General features: G+C 39.2%; 1 protein-coding gene across 15 annotated transcripts in view; it reads left to right on the forward strand.

The window, feature by feature from the left end:
- The window catches only part of SORCS2 (sortilin related VPS10 domain containing receptor 2), a 572,554-nt gene that overhangs the window by 202,631 nt on the left and 349,115 nt on the right, over positions 1-20,808 (forward strand). The window lies entirely within an intron of this gene.

Consider the following 20,808-nt stretch of genomic DNA (forward strand, 5'->3'; position numbering starts at 1 on the left):
AAGATCACTGCTTTCCTATTACATTGTCTTTTTTCACAAACATACCTGTTTTAAGCTTGCCAATAAGGAGATTGCTACAATATGCTCTATTTTTTGCATGTTGAGATTTTTTTTTTTTTTTTTTTTCAAGGTAAGTGGTTAACAGGTACCTAGTTCGCAGAGATGTGTGCAACCTTTTTATAGAATAAAACGTGTGAACCTACTTGAAGTTATTTAAGTGCTTCAGTACTGAATGATAACTCCTACAACAGACACCTGAAATCTGGTTGCCTTCTGATACGTTCATTGTATTTTGCTCGGTAGGCTTTGTGTGCTCTGTGTAATTTTCTGTTTATCTCTATAAATCTTCTACCACAGATTTTCAATACCCATTGTGTACGCTTCAAAATTGAAAATGTTGCGCTGTTATCAATAACTATAAAATTGCTTCAGTGTTTGCTATGCTAGTTTTCCTGGGTTATCTGTAGTGCTAGAAGTATTTTTGAAATATTTTGCCTGGATATCTAAATAGTTGTTAGAAATGTCAGGAGACTTACTTCAGAAGTCTATGTGAATTTCTTAGGTCGCCAATAAGCATCAGGTCTGGAAACAAATGGGTGATGTAATACCTTGTGGCTTAGGTACTTGTAAACATCATACTTTCCCAAAGCTTTATTTTTCACAGAGACAGGCTTCAGAGAGACAGTCCAAGAAAAGGAGTGGGTGACGGAATAGGGAGTGAGAGAAGTCTGTGACCAGGATGCGGTGCGTAGCATCCTCGGTACTCTTTTTGAAGGAGGCTGCATTGTTTTAATCTTGTGCGATTTCTTATGGCAGCAGCAGACCTTTGCAATAGGATGTTTTCATACTGCTGGTAGTAAAGTCCAGCCATGTGCAGTGCTCCATGCAACACAAGGGTGTTTTCAAGCAGAAAATAAAACTTCTAGTCACTAAGAAAGTGTCTGCAGGAAAGAGAGTAAGATTGAATGGAGAGTGCTTAGTATGTATCTAAGAATTGGCCTTTTTAGGGCTACGATGGTTCATTTGTAATTATCCTTTAAACTTACAAGATGGGAATTTAACTGCACATTTGTTTCTGTTTTATTTTTCGTCCAACATCTTGTGCATAGAAGACAACCAAATGGAAATTTGTATGCTCTCATAACTGCGTAAGCACACACTGCCTTCCTGTTGCATGGCCCTGGCCGATGCAACATGAACAATGTGTTTCAAGTTTTGCTATTCACGCCTCAGTACGATCTATCATGGAAGTCTTTTAAACTTATCCAGTCAGACTCTTCAAAATAAACTTTCTGCTCTTTCAAAATAAACATAAAACAGGCTTCAGATAATGCTGCTTTCTCTAGAGGACATAAACATTTTAAACAGAGTTGTTCAGCCCTTGCTGACAGCTGGTGTGAAGATCTGGGGTGAACTGCATTTGAACAGAATTGATGCTAGGATGTGTTATAGGAAAATCAAGTCCTTTTCCTCACGAGGAATGGATTTGCCACATGCTTTGGTTGTTTATAAAAGTAGGGTGGAAAAGCTGAAAGGAAACAAGTGCTTAAGAATAGCACTTGGGCCAGGGGCAGTAGCTGATCCATCCTGGCTGTGTTCTGCTCTGGGTTTGCCTCCTTCTGTCTCTGCCCATCAGGGTGTGAGAGTTGTCAGACTGGGACTTAGGAAGTGGCTGTATTTAGAAAAGCACAGCCAGGGCTGGTGTGCAGTATCAAATGTGCCTGTCTCTGAGATGTAGCTCAATGTATGCAGTAAATGAAGTCAAAATAAATACTGAACAAGGCAGGCTGTGAAGTCAGGGAAGTTCTGTATTTTTTCCTATGTCAGGAGTTTGGGTGTAAATTGGTGAAGCTGCATGTTTCACCATGGTGTTGTACTCATGCTGGCAGTCTGCCCAGCATGCACAAAGCATATGTATTTTTTTAAGCTTTTTGGTTTCTCTCCTGCACTCCTTTCATTTGCATCAGAACAAATATACAATAAAACAGGTGTGAAAAGTGTTAGATTTTTTTTTTTTTTTCGTCAGTGGATAAAATCCATTAATCTTGGTGAAGTTTCTGTGCCCCAGTAGGCATGGATGCTATTCTGTTATTTCCTGATTCAGTCCAGTGTTTTTCTTCTTTCTATCTTGCCCAGCTACATCATACCAGGCAGTTAATATTCTCTAAGGGAACATAAACCTGGTTTATAACCCAATCAGTCCCCACCAAGTTAATTTTTTAACATTGTTTATCTCCCACTTTTATCTTGACAGTCTTTTAAGTATTATCACAGCTTGACATTTATCAGTCCTTTTATTTCCTGGAAATGCATCTTTATTTTCTTCCTATAAAACATATTTCCTCTTCACCTCTCTCTCTTTTTTTTTTTTTTTCATCCATCACTCAAAATAGTTGTTTTTCCCTGCGATCACGTAGTGGAACAGGGAGTGAGAAGGGAAGGGTGACTTGGTGGTCCAGTGATGGTTAGTTGTTCTCGGGCATTCCAGGCAGACTTTCAAGAGTAATGCAAATGGTGGAGAAAAAAACAAAACAAAACAAAAAACAAAACAGTTTGAGGTATGTTCTGGTGGGGGTGTGGGGAGCTGCATACAAAGAAAACAGACTTTTGGAAATGGCCCCAGGTGGCAAATTTCTGTGTCTTTGGAGACCTTAATTTATACAGGTGACTTATGCCTGCCCCTATGGGCCAGGTTACACGACTGGGATGTCTAAATTTTAATTGCCTTGGAATCTTATTGTCTAATAAACAGTGAAAATGGTGCTGGAGAATGAAAGTCTTTTGACTAGTAGCGGTTGCTTCTGGTTACGCTGGCCAGGTGAAGGCATAAATATCACCAGAAGCGTGCTGTTAGAGAACATCAGTGTTTCTGTAGTCAGGTTGTTCTGATACTTTGTTTATTTGCTTATTAAGTAATTATTAATGAAGTGTTAAATTGAATAGTTATTTGACTCAAGGTAGGGAAATAAACTGAGATGGCATTGGTTGCCTCTTAAATATAAAGTAAGTAACTTTCTGAGAAGGAATACAAGATTGTTTTCAGAATTATATTAAGAGTTTCTAAACTGTAGTATATCTTGGGAACACAAGTTGGTTGTCATTTCAGGCCTCATTAACTTAATGAAAAAACTGTTATTCCAGAGTAAAACTTCAAATTCAAGTACTACAACTATGTTCAGGTGTTGTGCATATAGTGCAGATTCTTAACATACTAGTGCTATTTATATCAGAGAGAGTCGGCACGTATCTTTAGACACCATGCTTAGCATATGAAGGACTTGAATTCAACAGAGCATTTAGGAAAACAGATACTTGATCATGTTTCCTTATGCTTTATGGACCTGCTTGTACCTAAATATATAGGTGCACATGTTTTACAGCCTCAGGTGCCTGCATGCATATATTGCATGCGTGCAACTCTAGGGGTATGTACTTGAATCTTAAAATAAAATATTTTAGCTTTAAATTGGTAGCCACTAGGAAACTAATACTAATAATTATCTGCAGGTCTTAGTTAATTAGTCATGATGACATCTCTTGGAAATGGACATATATTATTACCTCCATTTTATAAATGGGGCAACTGAGATGTTATCTGGTTACTGCAGGTTATCCCGTGACCCAGCACTGTGTGGCTGTGGAACTGACTTCCAGCCCTGTGCTCAGGCTGGCTCTGAGTCCTGTTTCCGATATGTATGCAGCCTTTCCTTCTTCACTTGTTCTGCGCAATGAATAATAGATGCTGATGATGATTGCTAATAAAGTTTTGATTGCATATTATCAAGCATAATGATAGGGTAGTGCTAACTCGACTTGCAGTGTAATTGCCATTGTTCCTAATGGTATCCCCGTGGTGTTATTGTCTCACCACAGCAAAACAAACCGCATTGTTGGGTGTTAGCTGCACTGTTACCTCCTCCCAGCACTGCATCCCGAACCCTGGTTAGGCCGGTTGGTGAGGTGTTGGGATCTTTTGCCCAGTGTTGTCAGTGATGAACTGAATGAAGAGCAAACCTCTCAGCCCACCCAGACATAGCCAAACGTACTGGGACTCCCTGCTCCAAAGGCAGCTTGAACAGGGAGTGAAGATGCAGTGCTGGGAGCAAAGCTGTGAGGGTTCAGGTCAGTGGTTGGGCAGCTGGGCATGAGAGCAAGTATCTGAGCCTCACTGACAGCATGACGCTTGGCAAAACTGAGGGAGTCAGAAAAATCCTTCTCTTTGATGGCACAACTGTTCTATCTGCACCCGCAGATAAAAGCCATGTGTTCTGGGAAGACTCAGTGGTGCAATTCCACTGCACATCATTAATGCTCAATGCACAGTGACCACACGGTGCTTTGGGCACTTACACAAAGGTGTATGCCTACACCAAGGTTAAAATCCAGACTACAAAGAGCAGGAGAGTCCTTTAAGGTAGATGCAGTGAACAAAATACCCCCCAGGAAAGTACAATGTGTGGCTCACGGAGTGTGAGAATGAGTATAGGCATTTGTCTCCAAGGTCTTTGCACTTGTAGGTGAAGTTAAATTAAAAAGAAAAGCAAACCAAAACGAAAAGCCCAACAATATGGGATCTGGTGCTTCAGTCAAATTCAGTTTAGGTGTGAAATGCTGCTTACTATGTGAGCAACTGTTTTCTGCAGTGATGTGCATTTCCAGATGGTCTTATATTGTGGTTCTGCTTTGAAAAGTGACTTTGTAGAAATGGCCCCAAGGGACTGAGTTATTGAGTCTGTGATTTCCATATCAAATTTGCTCTTTTTCCAAGTAAAAACAAAAAAAGAAATGGCTTTCTAATTATTAGCCCAGCAAACTCAGCTTGGGATCTAATGCCTAGCTGTGCTTACTCTGGCTAATGCATCTTCCTGAGTAATGCAGATTCTGCAATCAAAATAGATTGTCCTCAATTATACCACAACTCTTTTTGCCCTCCTATTTTATCCTTGTTTACACCTGTTCCACCGTGAAAAGGTTTTGGGCAATACAGTTGAAAAGGCAGTCCTACAATTAGAATTCTATTTTCATTATTGAACAACAGATTTCTGTACTCTTTGATCATATTTCCATATTCGCCTAATATCATTACTACGACTTCCATTATCTTTGCTGCAATTTCTGTCTTGCTAATACTCTGCAGTGTGTCGTTATGAGTTGAATTGTGCAGGAGAGTTTCTATTTAAAATTTATTTTGGGCATTTAAAATGGGCTGTAAAACCATAGTTAGAAACAGAATGTAGTAGATTTCAGTCTATGAGCAATGTTTTAGTATGGTTGTCAGGTAAGGAAAATACATAAAAGACAAAGTGAAAGGAATCCATCTCGACAGCCTTTGAACATGCAGGATGTTGAAGAGATGATTATTGATGTTTGTATCAGGCAGTTGTATTGATTTAGATACCTAGAGGGTGCCAATGTTGAAACGTGCTTCTGTGGGGTGTACTCCAGTGGTCACGTGGCCCACCGTGTTCTTTCCTATGCCAGAGACCCAGCACGCTGGCAATAACCTGGATGTCACCTTGATGCTGCACTCATCCCGACATATGTTTTAGCTGTAGCTTTTGGCCATTTATAAAAGGAATTAACTTTGGTTGCAGATGTTGCAAAACAATATGTGAGGTGATCACGATACTCTGTAGACACCTCTGAATGAAGGGTCTTTTAAATAGGCACTGGACTTAAGGAAGTCCTTCTGTGTCCTCTGTTACTGCAATGGCAGCTTTTGTGTATTTTGATGTCTAGTATGTATGAAAGTCTGAACTGTTAAAAATAAATCTCTCAAGCAAATAAAAGCTACCAGAGAAGCCTATCCAGAATTCTTTACTAAAGATCTGTTGTTCACAGATGACAGTGTTGTGTCAAAACTATTTTTTCAAGCCTTCAACTTGGAGTGATGATGATGATTTCAAATGTTTATATGTTTCTAAACTAGTTGGTGAATACACAAAGAATATATGACATATGGATTAAGATCCACTTGGAAAGCTGTGATTTATGTAGTTAGGAAAAGGCTTTTGCTTGCAGGGTGCTTGTGTCTCTTCAAGCTGCTTGCAGCACGGCTGCTGAGCATGTTCAATTTATCTTGGAGGATGAGGATGCTTCTACTTTACAGGCTGGTTTTGCTCTCTCTTTCTCTCTCTCTCTCTATTTTAACCCCACTACCTTCTGGAAAAGGAGTGTGAGATTTTTCTCAACAAGTGAGTCTATTTATTCAGAAAGAATAATCAGTTACCTAAAATGTATGAATCGTGTCCCATTGCTTGAGTAACTTCATCCTATGTCATAGAATTTCTGATTGCTGTGACTGGAACTGGAACAGTCTTAAAAACTGGTGTCTTATGGGTGCAGGCTGTGTGCAAATTGTCCCATAAAATACGTGTTTGTGTCTTAAGTGAGTTGCATTTAGCTGGGGTTGAAGTTAATGGAATAAGCAAAATAAGCATTTTTTCTACTCCAAATCCATCCAACTCAGTAGCAGTAGTAAGTTCAGAAAGGCCACTTCACTGGCTTCTGCGTAGATCTGTCGTGGTATCTATTGCACAAGCCTCCATTAAAAAATTATGGTCTTTCTTGCTAGCTTCAGCAGGCAGGTCTAAGATAAGGAGAGGAGAAAAAATGCCCTTCTGTGCATTAGCCATCTGCGGAGTTTCTAATTTTTTTTGTGTGTGTTGTTGTCATCCTCCCTGCCAGCATGCTCAGAATAAAGAAGGAAGCTTGCACTGGTGCTGCCCACGGTCTACTTGTATGTGATCAAACTGAGAACGGCAGTCTCAGAGCTTTTATTGTGGCATGATTCCTCTGTACTAAATTCATATAAATAGTTGAGCCATCATTTTTTTTTAGCTAATCAGAAGTACTTTGCTGTATTGTCATCCATTAACTCCCACTGTCAGCAGGCCAGCGCAGCAGGGAGGTGTGGAGCCCATAACCTAGGGGCAGATGGAATGACACCATATATATATTAAGCAATGTTTCCTTTGCCACTCTGCAAAATGGAATAAATAAGAAACCACAATGAAAGCAGCCGTTTTCATTGCTCATCACATTTTTATGATGATGAATGAGGTATAAAAACCTGAAGAGGATAAGTTTTTAAGAACTGAAAAAGGACAAAGTCATAGCTTAGAGGAGCATATGGGAAAGCAGATACGGCAATGCACTCAGAAACTAGTCATGCTACTGGTTCCACCTTCAGCCTACTGTGTGACCTTGTTTGAAGAACTGACTGTGCCTGTGCTTTCCTCCTCTTGGTCTTTGCCTGATTTGTTTCTTTGGAGTAGAAGCAATTTGGAGAACTGCTTGTACAAGCACAGTCAATGTTGGAGCTGTAATGCTGCATTAATACAAATACTGTGAAGGATCTGTAAAGCTTAGGGACATTTTGTGTTTCACCTCCCTAGAGTTTTGGGGTTGAGCCGGAGAAAGACGGGGCCATCAGAGATCACTAACATAAAATGAGAACCACCCAAAAACACTTGTAGTCTCGCATCGAGGCAGCTGATGACTGCATAAGCAGCAACAGTTTTTTTTTTTTTTTTTTAAAAATGCTGTTTTGCAACCCCCATTGCTTCTCTTGGTGTTGGGTACCTTGTGTTACTTATGTGGGATGTGGCACGTGAGCAGCCTTACTTACTTCTCTAGGATGTGCAGTCTGCTCTAGTGTATCCCCTGCTAACTGATTGCAAATTAATTTGGTCGTTGGGACTGAATGAATGAACAGCTGCATAGTTAATTATGCAGAATGGTATAGAAAAATGTAGTGTTAATGTTTTATACTCTCATTATCCCTGCAGTACAGGGTATATTTTTCAACGTGAGAATAACTGAAGCAGTATTTCCCACATAACTTATTTATTAGGAACTTTGTAATGTTAGGCAGCTTCCTCTGTTATACTGTAGTAGGGATTGGGAAAATTAAAAAAAAAATCCATACAGACTAGGTTTTAAAATGTAAGTATAATCCTGCGTGCTGAAGAATTTGTGGGGGTGGGTAGTTTACAAAAATGAAACTCATCTTACAGCAAGATTTAGAGGTCTTGATTCTTTTTGATTTTCTGAGTTATGAAAGGTTAGTGGAGGGTTTTTACTTTCTATCCCTGCCACGTCTCACTGTTCAGATGATTCATAATTAATCAAACATTTGAAGCTCTGTTCCAGCTCTTTTTTTCCTCTCTTTTTTCCCCCCACATAGTGTTTGGTTTTCTCCCTTCCATTTTACTCCTGTTCAGCGTCATTTCCCCCTATTGCATGTAGAGGGGGTTAGTAACTTACTTTGCTTCAGCATACAGCAATTCTTGAGCTAAACTTTAGGAAATGTATTTTGCTTTCTCACCTAGTTCTTCCTTGCTAGTTATTGTCCTCCCTATTTCATGGGGCTAGATTTCTGTCTCTTCCAGGCCTGACTTTCCCAGTCCAAACTGCAGAAACTGCTTTTTGGATGGGCTGTTAAGTGCCTACAAGATGTTTTTGCATTTTTACCTAACATGTCAGCTCCAATGCTGTCTTTTGAAGCTGTTCCAAAGCTGATGTTCTGATGGCAGCGGTTTTCCCCTGTAGTTGCTTTGGCAGAGTGTAGATTTTTCCAAGACCTGTGAGCACATTTGATCCAAGTTTTCTATCACAGGATCTGAAATTGTTTTTTCTCCCCCCTCAGACTGAAATCACCCTGTTATCACCTATTTGTTGAAAAGCACCTGTCAGCATTAGTTTATTTATTTATTTCAATTCTGGTATGTACTTCCTTTGCCAAACGGATGTCATTTTTCTTCAAGAGGGTGCTTGGAGTTTGAATTATGCCCCTTGATAAAAAGACATGGCATTATCAGTGAAAAACAGCCACCCCTGGGCAAAAGCCAGGGGAACACGTAAAGGAGACATGCAACAAAGTGTGCTTTCTTAATATCAAAAGGACTAACAGTTCAGTCAGTCTCAAAAGAATCGCCATAGTTCAACCTTTTTGATATCCAGTCTTTCAAGCTCTCCTTTCTGGCAGGAACAGGAAGTTCACTCGTGCTTTCTGTACGATTCAGATAGTTTTCTGTTACGCTGAGCTGTCCATAGGATTGTGGCTGTTCTGAACACTTCAACTTAAAATGTTAACACATGGAGAGAAAATGATTTTAAAAATTTACTCTCTTCCAAGAATTTGAAGACTTATCACTGTTTTATCTTAATTGTTACCATATGCTGCCCATTCCTTAATTTTGTAATGTCTCTTTGGGATTCGGTGTATATGGAAAAATGTGATTGAGAAGTACAGTTTTGCTGTTCTGAAGTACGCTGTCTCAATTTTGAGATTTCTCACCCTCTGCCCTATGCCTAGGCAATGTCTGTGCCAAACCGTGGTCTCTCATGTTTCAGTAATTTGCTTTTTCTTTAGCCTGATGTTTAAAAATATAGTAAAAAAAAAATAATATAGTTTTACTTGTTATCCTCATTTATAAACAGTCAGAAGCAAAATATGTATGGAGGTGTTATATGCTGGATGAGTTCAGGTGTGTAACACTTGAATTCTTGGTGCTATTTTGGAACAATTTGCTTCTTGACCACAGTTCGCTGTCTGTTCTGCTCTGTGCTAATGCAAAGTACACGCTGGTAAAATATTCTTCTGCACTATGAGAGTGCAGTGCTTTCTGGCAAGCTTAGGAGCTCAGGGTGAACAATCTCATGCCTTGGCTTCCCATGTGGCCTCTGGTGAGTCTATGAAATTGTCAGTGTTCCAGAATGGAAAGCATCCAAGAAGCAAATTTAAATAAAATTAAAGAAGGTAAGAAAGTTAATTATTTAAAGATCAGAAAAGTATGTTGCAAGCGTGGTGTATAAAACACCCTTCCTTTGTTCCCTTCACAGTGTTATCTTAATAGGTCAAAATTAGAGGAGACCTTGACTCTTTACTTTAATATTTTTCTGGTACCTCATCTCTGTGTACTGATAACACAGTTTAGAGTTGGGTCCCCCCAAAACTTTACAGTTTTAACTGGACTTAGCTTCTCAAAAGGCACATTAACGTTTGTAAAGAACTTTAATAAGTAAGTGTAAGTAACTAGTTTTCTCCTCACTCCCATGTTAACTGGAGTCTTGGTCTTGGTACTTCCAAATACTTAAGTTTTAATGAAAATTTGTTGAGATTTCATCTTGGGAATGGGTAAACATTGATGTTGTTATATATATATATATATATATATATATATATATAAACAAACAACGAACAAACAAAAACATTACTTTCTGTTTTTCTTGAGCACATTTTGTAGGGCTGGGAATAGGACGTGAGTTTTCTGATTCCCAGCGATCACCTCCATGACTGCCTTACTGGGATGTTTCTTCTGTATTGCAATGCTTTTGGTTGCAAGGGAGCTCTGGTGGTCACCTCATACAGCTTGCTGCTCTAAGCAGGGCTCAATGCAGCAATCAGGTCACGCAGTGCCTTGTCCTGTCCAGGTCTGAAAGCGTCCTAGGACCGAGATCCCACAGCTTCACCCCGCAAGCTCTGTCTGTGCTTTGTTGCTCTCATGAAGGGTTATGTCAACTGGAACTTCCCACCTTGTGCCTGCCGTCTGTCATCTTCTCACTGTGTACCCTGGTCCTGCCTTGTTTCTAACCTCCCTTCAAGGTATTGGAAGACTGGAATCAGATCCCGTTAGCCTCTTTTCCCAGGCGAAGCGTAACCGAGCTCCCTCAGGCTTTCCTTGCATGCTGTGTGCTCCAGCTCCCTTGCCATGTTAGTGACTCGCCACTGGACTTGCTCCAGGCTGCTGAGCTCCCTCTTTTGCGACGCGACACAAAACTAAACACAGGTACTTTATCCCATTCATGGAAATGGGATGATCTGCCCTCCGGAGGTCCCTCTGGTGCTGTCTCCACACAAATAGGCTATGCTTGGGTGAATAGTTCAGAATAGTTGTCTTATTTATCTGAATATGAAAATAAGTGAGAAAAATCCCTAAATCTCAAAATCATTAAAAATGCAAATTCAGCTTTTTAAAAACTAGTTGGACACCCAAGTCACTTCCTTACCTCTTGAAAAAGGTAACTGGCCTTGTTTGCACTGAACCTCCAAGTGTGGAATGGTGGGGACGCCAGCAGTAACTTCGTGTCCTCACTATTGTTATGCAGCGTGAATTCTTGATGGGTTTTGATTTACTTGCTGGTACATTCTTTATGACATCTCTTGGCTGTGGCTGCTTTAATCCACTAACCAACACAAAGCCTATTGTTTCTAGTCATAGAATTGTAGTTTGCTATGGAGCCACTCCCAGGTATTTAGGCAGTATGTGTTGTAATCTGTTTTAACATGATCTCTTCTAAATAAAACATTAATCAGACTGTTTGACAAGTTAAAGTTTTTTTTTTTTTTTTTGAAGATGTCTGCCACAGGTAAGTATTATTGTGTCTACAAACATTAGAAAGATTAATTTTGCCAGGAAAAGGAGGAAAATTATGTGCTTTTTTATGGCCCTTCAGCTGGAAGAGAGTTTTTCTAAGCTGGAACATCCAAAACAGAGTTTTCAAAGGCAAGAATTCACATACTAACCCAGGATGTGGCTAAAGCTAAAGTCTTGTTTGGAGAGGGGACTTCGTACATCCGTTTTCACTGCTATTAGATTTATAAAGTTTTGAATAATTTGGGGTCATCTTTAGATTGGTTTATACTTTTGTACATGTGTAGTCTTGATTGATGAGGTTTCAAGGGCCATATGTAGACACCAGAAATTGCTGGAGTAGAAACTGCTGATTGCTTTAATATGTGATTATGAGCTAACCATAAATTATGAGAGGCACAGCACTCATTGGTAAATTTCTTGTGTCTTGACATCTTCAAATCAAAGATGGATTCTTTTGCAGAGTATGTGGTAGGTACAAGTTAACCTGGAAACTGCATGAAAGAAATAGGATGATATATATACCACGTTAGCCCTGAAAATCAGAACATACAGTAGCCACCCCAAAGCTAATGGATTTGCTTCTGTTCACACTGCAAGTTACAAAAAGGTTTTAGCCACAAGAATGTTCAGGACTGGGTATGGGAAACAAAAATGAATAAAATCACGTTTGTTCCATTGGAGGTTGTTCCCTTAAACATGTTATTTTTTCCATAATATTTTATTAGGGGAAAAATAAAGAATGAAGGACCAAATGTTTTATCTTTTATGACTCTGTCCAGCTTGATTTGAATCTGTATATTCAGATTGGCTAATTGGAAATGGGGTTTGTGGAGAGGCTCCAGTCTACTCTCTCAAAGTGAATTACTATGTGTTGCACACCCCAGAGCAGGTGTTTGGACGACAGTAAGTCAGAGCCTAGAGCAGATGGGGATTCTTCCATTTTGCTATACTGAGTGCTGCCTGGTCAATATTTAATTTTCCTTTGCACCTTCTCTGTGAAGCTCACATGAAAAGTACCATATGTTGTCACTGCCTTACTCCCAGTGAGGTAGATTTCCCTGTCTGCAAGTCGCAAAGATTTTTAACTGGGAGAAAATAGACCCTGCAGAGGAACTCAACTGGCTGCTGTGACCCTTGGGGAAATGCAAACCTACACGGCCCTCTCCTTGAAAATAAACCATATTTTAGGGCACAAGTATATGTGGTACTGGGGAGGGGGCAACAAATTGGCTGTGTTGCTGTAAATAGTGCTAGTTCTTTTGGGTCAGGTCCCATAGCTAGCAATAGCCTTCAACTACCGTTCATACCCTTGTGGATTTTTCAGAAGAAACATTTGTGGAGTACAATGCTATTTGTTATGGAAGTTGGAAGTGGTGGTCATCTATTTGCATTCTTTTTTCACTCTGCTTGATAGCCTCAAAGGAGGCATTTATTTGATTACTGAAGTATCTGCCCCACAGGTGAAGTCTTGCAACAGAGAAGGGGTTAAATCTGAGCACAGGAATTTTCTCCTCTGGAGAGCTTGCACAGCACTTTTTTTTTTTTTTTTTTTTAATGCAAAGCATCTTCACCTAGGCAGAAATTGGGTGATCTTAAATGGGATGGGAGGAAGGGGATGCCAGTTGTGTACGGGTTTGATTATTATGATTAAAAATTGTTGCTTGAAAGCCTTGGGCATTCCTCCATGCATCTGATAACGATTGTGTTTAGACATCATTGTGGAGAGAATTAATGTGTTAGGACTAAGACTTCTCATACATTCATTTTCAACTTTCTGACCTATTCTCTGCTCTGTCTCAAGCAAGGATCTTTGGACTCATTCCTTACCATTCATTTTGGCACTTAGTGTGAAGGGCAGAAGATTTCAAGGAGGCACACTGGAAGCAAAGTGGCTCTGGAGTAGATGCTTGGCTCCTGATTTCCTTCTGCATCTGATAGCAAATGGCAGGAATCCCAGTGCTGAACCAAGTCCTTCTCCCCCAGCCAGGCTTAACTCAGTCCTGGCCACACAGCAAGACTGCTGGTTGCATAAAGACAATCATTTTTATTTGTCACAGTTTGCTTGCAACACCTGGCTTAGCTCCATGCTGAAAACAAACAAATGGATCAATCCCTGCGTTGTTTAAATATATGAATATTAAAATGTAAGAGTAAGAGATCGGATTGCCTTTGGCCTTGGGGACACTGCTCAGAATTTGATCAGTGGTAGGGTGTACGCTCGGCATGGCATCTGGTACTCATGTTTTATTTTAAAATCAGCACGACTCACCCAGGCTAAGCAACTGTTGGAATGAGACCATGGTGTAAGGCTCACTAAAGCCATTATCTGTGCACCCTTTGATATAAGTGTGCCGTAACTTGGTCAGTGTACTTGTTCAAGTACTAAATAAATTAACCCTGTGTTTCCATAAATGACAAGTAATTACAGATAACCAACTCAATTTCAGAGGTTGGATGTTCAGTACTTTGTAGTTACCATGAACGCCTCAAAGCTCTTCCAGCTCAATAATCAGCATGGCAGTTACCCAAAATTATAATCTTTGAAATGAAATGGGGAGATGTTCATGAAAAGCACAGTTGATAAATAAACTGTTCTGTTTATGCAATAAAATAAGAAGTATCAAGGAAATAGAAGTTGATCTGGTTTGCTTGATTTCTGGTAGGTTTTTCCACACCTTTGCTAAAATTCTACCTAAGCTTTTTTCCTTGAAAATTAGACTGGGAGTTTTTGAACTTAAATATTCCTCTTCACTGATTCTTTCCTGTATCATATTCTGAGTTTACTGTCTTTTAAAACTGAAACTTCCTGAAAACCAACCAACCACCATCACCACCAAAACACTGAACAGTGCTGTGCAGTGTCAGTAAGTCACAGGTAAATATATTAAGAACTGGTTAATTCACAGAACTTTAAAAAAAAGAAAAAAAGAAAAAAAAAATTAGCATTGAGTTAGTAATCCTGTCTGGAGTTAGTAAAGACCAGTATCAGCCTTGCTTCTAGCCTTGCTTCTAGTGAATATGTTAACCACTTGTTTGGCAGTAAATAGAAATTATTACAGTTATAGGTGACAAAAAGTAATTAACAGTTATGACGACTGGACTGGCAGAAAAGCTTTAAGTTGGCACGTTAAAACTGAGTTCAGCTTAATGGAATGCTATTTATCTGGGAACAAGAAACGTGGGATATGATGTACAAAATGTGTTGGCAAATGGTAGGAAATTGTGACTGTAAAAAAGGCTCAGGGGATCAGAGTGTGGTTGTGGTTGTGTTATGGGTAAATGGCCCCTTAGGAACTTCTTGTAAATTGTGGTCCTGAGCAGGGTGAAGAGCACTAACTTGCTTTCTGACCATGCCATTGCAAAAGTGGTGGTGAATTACCTGTCTAGGCCTCCTGCCCCTACGTTCAAAGGCATATAGAAAAATTGAAAACAGTCACAAGGAACATTTGGAATTTGGTGTAAATGGCCTGCTGTGAGAGATGTGCAGAGTTCAGACTTTTTGCTTATCAGAAAGAAGTAACGAGCTCTTTAATCTAATGGTTACATTTATAGTAGGACTTGACTTTTGCTGTGCCTGGTCCTAGATGACTGCTGTAGCCAGTAGGTCTATTTTTATTATTTTTTGTTGTTTCTTGTGAGTTTATTTGTTTTCTCTGTTATTCCCCCATTTTATCTGTTTTGACCAAAATATATTTCTGCCTCTTTGGTCCCTAGCCCAACAGACTTATTTGTGAACTAGTTTTTAGTAGTTTTCCTTAAGAAAGTTGGGAAGTATTTGGAAAAATGCTCTCCTCCTTAGGTGTGAACAACTCAGCCCAGGGATTTGGTCCTTAGCAGGATGCTTGCTTCTCTTCTCGTCTGTGCTTATCTTCTTTTGTTTGCTTAGTTCCATCAACAGTGCATTCTGAAACTGTGAAACTTTGCGGCCTCACCTCGAGTACTGTGTGCAGTTCTGGGCACCACAGAACAAAAAGGACATTCAGCTGTTGGAGAGTGACCTGTGTGGTGCCAGGAGTTGGACTTGATGATCCTTACGGGTCCCTTCCAACTCGGGATATTCTATGATTTTATGATTTTAAGACCGTGCGAAGTAAGAAAGTCTCACCACCTCACTAAAACAAGGAAACAGCAAGGAGTCCAGACTCAAACAAAGGTAATAGAGATTTGCTTCATTGGAACATGGACAGCGCATTTCTGTCTGCCTTAAGGATGCCTACTAAACTCTGAGACTTTGGGATTTGATTCTGAGAGCAGAGGCAAAGATACTATTCCTGTTTTGCTTGCTTCTTATCCACATAATCTGTCACTTCAAGTGGGAATGTTTTCTCAAGAGAGTCTTAATTAAAAGGAAACCAGATATTTTAAATGGGAAGGATACCAGCAAATGCTGTATGAATGAAAACATTAAATGAATGAATCTCCCTCATGCCTCCTGTGTCACTGCTGTTTATAGAAAGAATCCCAATATAGAGATGAAACATGCGATGGCTTAGATTTGTAGCATTTAACAATCTGAAATACTCTAATTTCAGTAACTTTTTAGGTACTTTCTAGGAAGTAAGTATTAGGAGAAGGGGTTGGTATTTGGAGGGAGAGCAAATGACTTAGTGATTCAGAAACTTTTTACTAAACACTAGTACGTATGCATTTTTTGTTTAGGTTGAAATGAGACATTGCAGAATGATGGTGGACAGCTTGCATGTGTGGCATGGTTGATTTGAGTAACATCCATGCTGGGGAAGCAGTTCATGTTTTACTTCTCTATTATTCAAGTTTTGTTAGTTTTAAAATAAGTGGGCTGGAAGAAGAAAAATAAATCAAAATTAATTCTCTTTTGGAGGATATGATTTTGAAAACCCCTACTATAAATACCCTTCAAAACACCTTGAATATGCAGAGGCAACTTTGGGGGAGATTACTTTTCTTGGAAAGTTTTCTTTTGGATTTTTCCATTTTCTGTCATTTTTCTTTTTTCTCTATCAGATGAGGAGTGAGGAAAGGTGAGAATAAATGCATTGAGTATGGTGAGAGTCAAAGTACAAAGTAATACAAGAGTCCTTCTCAGGTATGCATTCATCATTTTCAATCCTGTATTCCTTGTGTTGGGATAAGGAGCTGTTGGGTCCTTATGAGCCAGTTCTGAACAGCTTCTTCTCTAGGAAGATGATAAAGAAGAAAAATAGATTCTTCAAATAACATAAATTCCATTTAAATCCTGGGGAAGTTTCATGAAAAGGAGAATCACTCCCTGGAAAGCTTTTGCAATGTGAGAATTGAATTTAAGAGGCTAAGTGTTCCGTGATAATAATTGCATAGCTAAGGATGATGCAAATTTAATGGCTTTAATCAGATGAGGTGAAAGAAAGCAAACATTAGATTTATGCTTTAATTTGTGATTTGCTCTACAGTTGATTCTTCTGTGCTGGAAGAAAGGTGTATTGTGTGGTATTCTTTTTATTTTCCCCCCCCCCTTTTTTTTTTTGTTTGTTTGTTTGTTTTTTGTTTTTGTTTTTGAACCTAGAAAGCTTTGAAAATATTAATCAAAGTGAGGAAGCATTCTGCATTAAGATAATCTGATTCCAGCTAAAAATATGCATGTTACTGAATTTAAAGTAAAATAGTTTACTGTAAATTATCCTATAGAAAACAAGAATGACAATAGGAGGTCCCAGTGAAGGACTACCCAGCTCAGTATTCTGTCTCTGCCAGTGGGTGATATGAAATAATTCTGAACAATAAGAAAAGTGAATAAGTCTGTAGTAGAGTGAGTTGTCCAACCCTTGTTCAGCTTCATGAGATTCCTATTTGCCTGCTTCTCGATCCTGTTGAGGTCCCTCTGAGTGGCAGAACAACCACCCAGTGTTTCAGCTGCTCCTCTCCGCTTTGTATCACCTGCAGACTGGCTGAGGTTACAGTCCATGCCATTATCCAGGTCATTAATGAAGATGTTAAACCGTATTGGCCCCAATACCAACCCATGGCTTTGCTGCTAGTGCCTCGCCTCCAGGAGGAGTTAATGCTGATGATCACAACCTGCTGAGCCCAGGAGTTCAGCTAGTTTTCAGCTCATCTCGCTATCCATTTATCTACCCCAGTATTTCATCAGTTTGTCAGTTAGCATGTTATGGGAAAGAGCGTCAAAGGCCTTGTTAAAGTCAAGACAAACAATGCCTACTGCTCTCCCTTCACTCTCTTAGCTAATTATCGTAGAAGTTTATCAGGTTGGCTAAGCATGATTTTTCCCTTCATAAATCTATGCTGACTTCTCCCAAACCTTCTTCCTATATGTTAAAATGGCTTTGAGGATTATTTGCTCCATCATTTCCAGGGATGAAGGTGAGGTGGACATGCCTGTAGATTTTTTTATTTTTTATTTTTATTTTTTAATGGACACTGAACTTTTTGGTTCTTGAAGAGATGTCATTTCATACCTTACTATCATCTGTTTTCTATGTGTTTTTGGTGCTTCATTTCTGTCCTGGTTGAGATAAGTAAAGCAGTATTGAACAGTGTTAAAGGTGAGGGAACAATGAAGGGGCTAATACAGTGTGATCTTGATGTTTTCTGTTATGTTCTTTGTTACCTTCCCCAGAAAATCAGAACTGATTTATGTTTTGAATTGCTGTTGAATGGCAAGTTGTGTTTTCATGGAACTGTGTATCATACCACTCTGGTACCTTTACTGCATGATAGTAGTTTGCACAGAACCCCTCTTTTTGTATTTCATAGTAGAACTGTTCCCTGTGAATATCTCCTTACATTTATCTACTATGAATTTCTTTTGCCATTTTAATCACTAGTCTCTCAGTGTCTCAGTGTCACAATATTCTTCTGCAGCTTTGCTCATTCAACCTTTTTTTTTTTTTTTTTTTCTTCCCTGTTTAAGTACTATAAAGTTATCAGCAGACTTTTGTCACCGTCTGCCCTTATTCCTTTAATTATGAATACTTTAAATAGCATTGCCCATATTCCTTCTCTGGACTCCCTTCCTGACACTTCTCGGTAACCAAAAATGAATCAAACCTTACGTTTCCCATTTTTACAATAGTTACTCTTCCAAATGAAGACCTGTCCTCTTATCCTCTTGTGATTTAGTTTCTTGAGCACATTTTGTGGGAGATCTTTCTAAAAGATTTTTAGCGTAGGCTATTCAGTTGAATTTTCCTTTTCATATATTCATATATTCTGTCAAAAAACCCTAGGAAGTTAATGAGTCATGCATTCCCTCTCCAAAGTCATGTAGACTGTTGTTCAGTACATTTTATTTCTGTGTGTGTCAAATTACAGAATTGGAATCGTTTTTACTAATTTTCCTAGGGCTGTCATCAAACTTTACTGCCCTGCACCTCTCTAAATTGCTCTCAGCGACCTTTAAAAATTGGAATCTGTATTTGCAATATCCATTTCTCTAATACAAACATTATTTTAAATGAGAAGACAATCTTTGCAATTAATGGCTTAGTAATTTCATCCTTGAGTTCCTTCAGAACATTTGGATGGCTACCATCTGGTTTGGGCAGATGAGTGGTGTTGATTTGTGTTAAATGTCTTTCACTGACACTTTAATATGAGACATATCTTAATGCAGCCACAGCAAAGAAGAGCTCTGACGTGGGAACCTTTCAAAGCAGCTCCAGAGTGAACGAAGACACAAAACATTAGCTTGGCTCTGCTGTGGCCTCATCTCTGGATGCTCTTTTCTCACCTTGCTCACAGGTTTCTGTGGCAGGCTCCACGTCTTCTGGTAGGGTGACAAAAGATTTGTTATTACAATGTAAACTTTTTCAAGTTGTTTTTCAAAGGTTTGTATTTTGGCTTATTTCATTCTAGCTTTATCCTTCTAAGGATTTTTTTCCCTGTTATCTTCAGCTGGACAAAAATTCATCTTGTTAAAGTTTTGTTTTTCTGCAAGTAGCCATTTTTTTAGTGATACTCTTCTATTGCCTATGTTTGGTCCACTCCAGGTAATTATGCACTGGCTCCAAACTTCAGTATCTTGTCTTTAAAAAGACATTTCAGATGTTTTACTTGAACCGGGGCTTCTTTTCGCTTTTCATTTTTAAACAGTTTTCCTCACTTTTGGGCAAGAATCCTGTTGAATCCACTCCTGCTGTGGATATTTTGGCTTCCTTGCTTATGCACAGCTGTTGCATCTACGTCGGCAATGATCGCTATTACGGAGTGACTCACTGACAGCCCTGCCGAGACACAGTGAAGAGTTGCTTCCCCCCGAAGTTTCCTGGCTAGCTGCTTGTGAAGCAGCGCCTGAAAATTTACTCTTGGCACCAAGCCCCAATATAACATTTAACCCATCTGCAGAGGGTCACTGAAATCTCCCTTTGCCGGTGTGTTTCCTGGCCTTTCAGCCTTGAAGTTCACAAAGCGAATCCTAGTCACTGCTCCCATCCAGGCCAGCCCATTGGTGGTGCCAAATACTAAATGCTGCACATCCAGCCCCAAGTGGAACTGAACTCCTAATCCACAGGGACTGTGTGCTACTTCACACAGTTAGTGTATTTACCTGATTTAACTTTTAGCTTTTCCTGATGGATAGCACCCTTGTTAGCTACTCTTTTTATTTATTTATATTTTTTCCTCCTGTATTTTTTCCCCTGGTACTTAAACAATATGTTCATTTCTTAGAAATTTAGAGTTTATATAGAAGGGCATTTGTTCACTTCTGGTCTCATTTTTATTATTTCCTGCTTGCTTAAATGGTACTTCCTTTTATCTGACTTCTTTTAATCATCTGCCATTTCAGAGTTGCCAACACCTCTTCTGTTTTTGCCTAAACATGGTGTTTAACTCCTTTCCTAGCAAGATGTATCGTTCCAAGCTGCATGTCCTTCTCCGCCTTTCAGCATTCTTTTTTTTGTACTTTTTCTTAACTTGTTTTCTCATGATGTGGCTATCAACATTATTGACTTCAAACCCACTAGTAAGTAGAATGCTGACAGCAAGAAATCAGCATTATTTTTCCTCTGTGGAAAAAAAAGCCAGTGATACTAAATATTATCACATACTAAAATATCTTAGTATCACTATATTCTGAGGATTTCTTTTTTTTTTTTTTCATATGACTGTGAGTTTACACAATAGAAGTGTAAAAAATGATGCAACAAAAGTCTTTCTAGGGAGGAGGGTCCTCAGCTCAAAAGCATTCCTGCCTTTTTCCCTCAGTCCGGCAGCCTCCCTGGGAAAATTCTCACTAAGAGCAAGGAAGCCTTTGTAAAATCCTTTGCCATATTTTTTCTGTACATTTGTCATCTAGACTTTTTTTTTCTTTTTTTTCTCTTCCCCCCCCCTTTTTTTTTTTAAGTTATACATATTTGGTATAAAAGCAAGTTAAAGCTAAGCAGAATTCAGAGGCTTGGACTCTTCTGGTGAAAAGCAAAGATAGTGCACATGAATAAAACAGACTTTGCAT

Source organism: Oxyura jamaicensis, chromosome 4, assembly GCF_011077185.1.
Source record: "Oxyura jamaicensis isolate SHBP4307 breed ruddy duck chromosome 4, BPBGC_Ojam_1.0, whole genome shotgun sequence".
Lineage (NCBI taxonomy): Eukaryota > Metazoa > Chordata > Aves > Anseriformes > Anatidae > Oxyura > Oxyura jamaicensis.